Source organism: Chiloscyllium punctatum, chromosome 22 (genome assembly GCF_047496795.1).
Source record: "Chiloscyllium punctatum isolate Juve2018m chromosome 22, sChiPun1.3, whole genome shotgun sequence".
Classification (NCBI taxonomy): domain Eukaryota; kingdom Metazoa; phylum Chordata; class Chondrichthyes; order Orectolobiformes; family Hemiscylliidae; genus Chiloscyllium; species Chiloscyllium punctatum.
In genome coordinates, this window is record NC_092760.1 from 86,889,971 (window position 1) to 86,895,982 (window position 6,012).

Consider the following 6,012-nt stretch of genomic DNA (forward strand, 5'->3'; position numbering starts at 1 on the left):
GTAGGTACCACTGAGCATCTCCCTCTGCATCACTGTGGGAACCCCAGAAGAAAGCATCAGTGGACTTTTAAATAAAAGGAAAGGCTAAGCATTGCATAGGAGACAGTTCAGAGGAGGTCCGCTAGATTGATTCCTGAGATGAGGGATTTCCCTTATGACCAGAGATTCAGCTGTTAAGGCTCTCTGGAGTTTAGAACCACCTGATGAAGGAGCGTCGCTCCGAAAGCTGGTGCTTCCAATTAAACCTGTTGGACTATAACCTGGTGTTGTGTGATTTTTAACTTTGTACGCCCCAGTCCACCACTGGCATCTCCAAATAATAACTCTGGTCTCCAAGTCATAGCCAAATTCCAGCATTTTCTCTTTTGGTTTCAGATTCCAGCATCCGCAGTAATTTGCTTTTATCTCCAAATCATAGTGTAGAAGCATAAGAGATCCATTTGAGATAAATAAGATGCAAAAGGGGTTTGACCAAGTTAACATAGAGAGATTGTTTCCTCGTTTGGGGTAATCTTGGACAAAAGGACATAGTTTTTGGATAGGGGTAGTCAGATTTAAAACAGAGATGAGGAGGAATTACTTCTCCCAAAGGGTCACTACCCCAGAGAGCAGTGGATGCTATATCTTTGAGTAAATTTAAGGAGGAGAAAGATGGATGTTTAACTAGTAAGGGGTTAAACAAGCAGTAAAGGGGAGTTAAGGCTGAGATGAGATCAGCAATAAAGAAGCAGAATTGCCTATTCCTGTTCCTATTCTTATGTCCTTATGTTCTAATGCAATATTCTGAAACTATACTTAATTGGAAACCTCTCTATAATTAGTCAAAGCATTGCATTCAGCTCTGTGGTTTTGAGACTGAAATCTTTTCGAACTACAGATCTTCCAACAATTCAATGTAGACAAACTTTGTGCTGAGTTCAGTTAAAGAGAGGAACTTCAGTATTCATTAGAATAAGTTATTTGGAATCCACAATATCACTATTTGGTTAAGAAAGGCAAATGCTGTTGTCTGAAATAAAATTGGAGTTTTAAAATAATAATAAAATAAAGATAGCCAGAATAATTCAGTGTCAGGCTGCATTACAGTAATGTAGAGATGCAGAAATAAAGAAAATAATTACAAGAGTAAGACATTCGGCCCTTCATTCCTCCTCCACTACTCAATATGCTCATGGCTAAGGATCCAGCTAAGTCTCCTGATCCTGCTTTCTCCCCTATATCCTTTGATCTCTTTCAACGCAACCACGATGTTGGGTACGAAGCTCTGATAGATTGATTATATAAGTAGAGAGGGATCTCATTAAGTATAGTTTTGGAATATTTCACTAGAACATAAGGACATAAGAACTAGAAGCAGGAGTATGCAATTCTGATCCTTTAGGCATCTCCACCATTTATTGATGTTTTATTTCTTATGATTAGTGACATTTGATGAGAAATGGGAAAGGCCAGGTTTGAAAATAAGTTGCAATTTGTTTTTGGTGTATGGTTAAATCCTGCATTGAAAAACCAGCTTTTATTTATTTATTTTTAAATTACTCTGTTTACACATGTTATGACATACCTCAATAGACCTCCATATCATCCTGGGGTGGGAGTTGAAACAGGACCTGCAGGCCCAGAGGTAAGGACTGTACCATATGCCACAAAGCTCTCTAACAACCAGCATTTAGGTAACATTGAAGTTGTTCATGATTACACTAAGAATGGGGCAGTGATGCTGTGGTGGTAACATCACTGGACTGGGAACGCAGACAAGAAAGCTTATGCTCTAGGAATGGGTGCCCAAATCCCACCATTACAATTGATGGAATTTAAATTCAAAATAAATATGGAATTATAAAACTAGTCCCATGGACAGCCATGATCATGATATTTAAACAATTCCATTGATTTCTAGATCCTTTCAGAAGAGGAAAGGTTTCAAATACACAGCCTCTCAGCACTTTACATGTTACAATCAAATACCCTCCACTTATCTAAGTTCCAACAGAGACAATCCTAAATTGGAATCAAGAATCTAGTGGTGGCATGGTGGCTCAATGGTTAGCACTGCTGCCTCACAGCACCAGGGTCCCAGGTTCAATTCCAACCTCGGGCGACTGTCTGTGTGGAGTTTGCACATTGTCTGCGTGGGTTTCCTCCAGGTTCTCTGGTTTCCTCTCACAGTCCAAAGATGTGCAGGCCAGGTTAATTAGCTATGCTAAATTGCCTGTAGTGTTAGGTGCATTAGTCAGAGGGAAATTGGACTGGGTGGGTTACTCTTCAGAGGGTTGTTGTGGACTTGTTGGGCCGAAAGGCCTGTTTCCACACTGCAGGGAATCTAATCTATCCTCGTAAGACTAGCTGCTCATTCTTGATATCATTCTGGTGAAGCTTCTCCAAAATATTTACATCCTTCCTGAAATAAGGAGACCAAGACTGCGTGCAGTATCCAGATGTGGTCTCACTAGCTCCCTGTGCGACTGAAGCACACTATTGTATTCAATTCCCCTCAGAACCGACAATATAAATCATGGAATCGTTGACTCATATGTTGCAGAAGAGGCCATCAATTCTATACTGACAAGACTACTCTAAATCTACACCAATCCCACTTTACAGCATTTGGCCTACGGCCTTGGATGTTATGACATTCTATCCCATATTAACTCCCCTAATTACTCTCAATTTCAAGTAGATAGGTGACATCTAACAAGTTGTAAATGTCCACTTTATCTTCTTGCTGGAATAAAAAAAGCAACAGATGACTCAGGTGTCATGGTAATGTCCCATGCATAAATCTGCAGAACATCGCTGTGTTTATGAACCATCTGGGTATTCATTAAATACTATCCTGTTCTGTTGATAAATGTCCTGGGGATGGCGTACAGCTGTTTTTCTGGCTCTGACAGAGGCAGTCAGTGCCACCTGTAACCTCAGAGTTCAAAGTTTGTGAGAAGATTTGTCGCTCGGGTGCTTGTTGTTGTGGTTCTGTTCGCTGATCTGAACAGAACAGCTCGGCGAACAGAACCACAACAACCTCAGAGTACATCAGAGCTTCTGCTTTGATGGCTGCAGACTGACATTTTAAGGTATTTTCCACTCAATAGGAGCAGGGCACTTGAGACCAAGCCAATTTATGAACTGAAAACTGACTGATTTTTGACGAAGCTGCTGTTGTTGCTTGGAAAGAGTGAAAAGTCCGAGACTGAATTACATCAACTTTCAGAGCAGTGACCATAAGACTGTAAGAAATTGGAACAGAAGTTGGCCATTCGACCCCTCAAACCTGCGCTGCATTTTAATAGGATCTTTGCTGATCTGAAATTCCTCATGTCCACCTTCCTGTCCTTTCCCCGTAACCTTGATTCCGTGACTGATCATGAATCTCTCTGTCTCAGCCTTTAATATACACACTGCTCCCACTGGTCTCTGTGGCAATGAGTTCCAAAGGCTCTCAACTCTCAGAGAGAAGAAATTCCTCTTATCACAATCTTAGATTCAGTCAAGATTTTATCCTCAGGTCCTAGAGTCTGCCAGAAAGATTCTCTCAGTATTTATCCTGTCAAGCTCCTTAAGAATCCTATATGTTTCAGTGTGACCATCTCTCACTCTTCTCAACTCCAGTGAGTAAAGTCCCAAACTGTTTAACCTTTGTTTGTAAGACAATTCCTCCAAACCAATGTTGGTTGTGGGTCCTCAGTTACAGATCTGTGTCCAATAGATGGCACAATACAGTTTTGACAGAAACAGAACCTAGAGTGTGTTGCTGGAAAAGCACAGCAGGTCAGGCAGCATCTGAGGAGCAGGAGAATTGATGTTTCAGGCTAAGCCCTTCTTCAGGAATGAGGCCTGTGGCCAGGGGGGCTGGGAGATAAATGGGAATATGGTGGGGCTAGAGAGAAGGTGACTGAGAATGCAATAGGTAGATGAAGGTGAGGGAGAAGGTGATAGGTCAGAGAGGAGGGTGGAGTGGATAGATGGGAAAGGTGATGGACAGGTCAGGAAGGCAGTGCCGAGTTGGAAGCTTGGGACTGGGATAATGTGTGGGGGGAAGAGGAAATAAGGAAACTGTTGAAATCTACATTCATCTCGTGCGGTTGCATGGTCCCAAGGTGAAATATAAGGTGTTCTTCCCCCAGGCAGCGGGTGGTGAGGGTTTGGCAATGGAGGAGGCCCAGGACCAAGATGTCCTTGACGGAGTGGGAGGGGGAGTTGAAGTGTTCAGCCGTGGGCAGGTGGGGTTGGTTGGTACTGGTATCCCAGAGATGTTCTCTGAAATGATCCACAAGGAGGCATCCTGTCTCCCCAATGTAGAGGAGACCACATCGGGTGCAACGGATACAGTTCAAAGTTTGTGCGAAGATTTGTAGCTCGGGTGCTCGTTGTTGTGTGCTTGGATGCTCGCCAGCTCGGCAAACAGAACCACAGCAACGGATACAGTAGATGACATTGGTGGATGTATAGGTAAATTTCTGTCAGATGTGGAAATATCCTTTGGGTCCCTCCTCTCTAACCTATCACCTTCTTCCTCACCATCATCTACCTATTGCATTCTCAGCCCTCTATCCCTACCCCCTTCCCATTTATCTCTTAACCCCTCCCCGCCCCCGACCCACAAGTCTCTTTCCTGATGAAGGACTTATGCCCGAAACATCGATTCTCCTGCTCCTCGGATGCTGCCTGACCTGCTGTGCTTTTCCAGCAACACAGTCTTGGCTCTGATCTCCAGCATCTGCAGCCCTCACTTTCTGCTGAACCAGAACCTCCCCAGATATTGTGTTCCACTAACCAATATGTTCCCTAAGCTGCACAAGTGCTCACACGATTTGTGCATGCTGGTTGGTGTGCAGACACACGGATGTCTGATTCAGGCAGCCACCTTGGAGCTTTAAAAAAAAATTAACTGTGTTTCTCTCTCTTCTGTTATTAAATTGATGCCCTCTGTTCCTTATTCCATTCATGAGCAGAAGCAGTTCTCCACTTACTGTTGTATACAGACCACTTATGATTTTGAAAAACTCTATGAAATCTCCTCTCAGCTTTTTTTTCTCTCCAAAATCCACATTCCAATCTTCTTCAATCTATCAGAGGGTTAGATAAGGTGGACAGGGAGAGCCTTTTTCCAAGTATGGTGACAGCGAGCACGAGGGGGCATAGCTTTAAATTGAGGGGTGATAGATATAGGACAGATGTCAGAGATAGTTTCTTTACTCAGAGAGTAGTAAGGATATGGAATGCTTTGCCTGCAACGGTAGTAGATTCACCAACTTTAAGTACATTTAAATTGTCATTGGACAAGCATATGGACGTACATGGAATAGTGTAGGTTAGATGAGCTTCAGATTAGTATGACAGGTTGACGCAACATTGAGGTCCGAAGGGCCTGTACTGCGCTGTAATGTTCTATGTTCTATGTTCTATATCCTCATCACAGAAGTTTCTCATTCCTGGAAGCATCATGTAGATCACCTCCTGCACTGTCCCCAGTGCATGAGCATCTTTCTTATCATGTGATGCCCACAACTGGGCACAATACTCCAGCTGAAGTTTTGACTGAATCAAAATGCAGTCAATGATTACCTTTCAATATCCAGGGACACAATGTAACAAAGCAATAAACAAGTTCTACTTGTGTTATAATGATAGGGGACTAGCAAGTGAAAATTTATAAATATACATTACAAATGTTAGATAATGTGCTAAATTCTTTAGCAATTTCAGCATGTTTATGGGAATTAAAGGCTGATTTTCATGATTGTTTTGAAAAAAAATGAATGAAATAAGTAGAGAAACTTCAATGTGTGTACTAGACTCCAGCAGTAATGAATGATCTTGTAATCCCAACAACACTCAAGAAGCTTGGCATCATCCAGGACAAAACAGCCCACTTGATTGGCACCACATCCACAAACATCCACTCCCTCCACCACCAAAGCTTAGAAGCAGCAGTGCGCATTATGTACAAGATGCACTGCAGAAATTCACCAAAAATCTTCAGACAGCAACTTCCAAACTCATGATCACTTC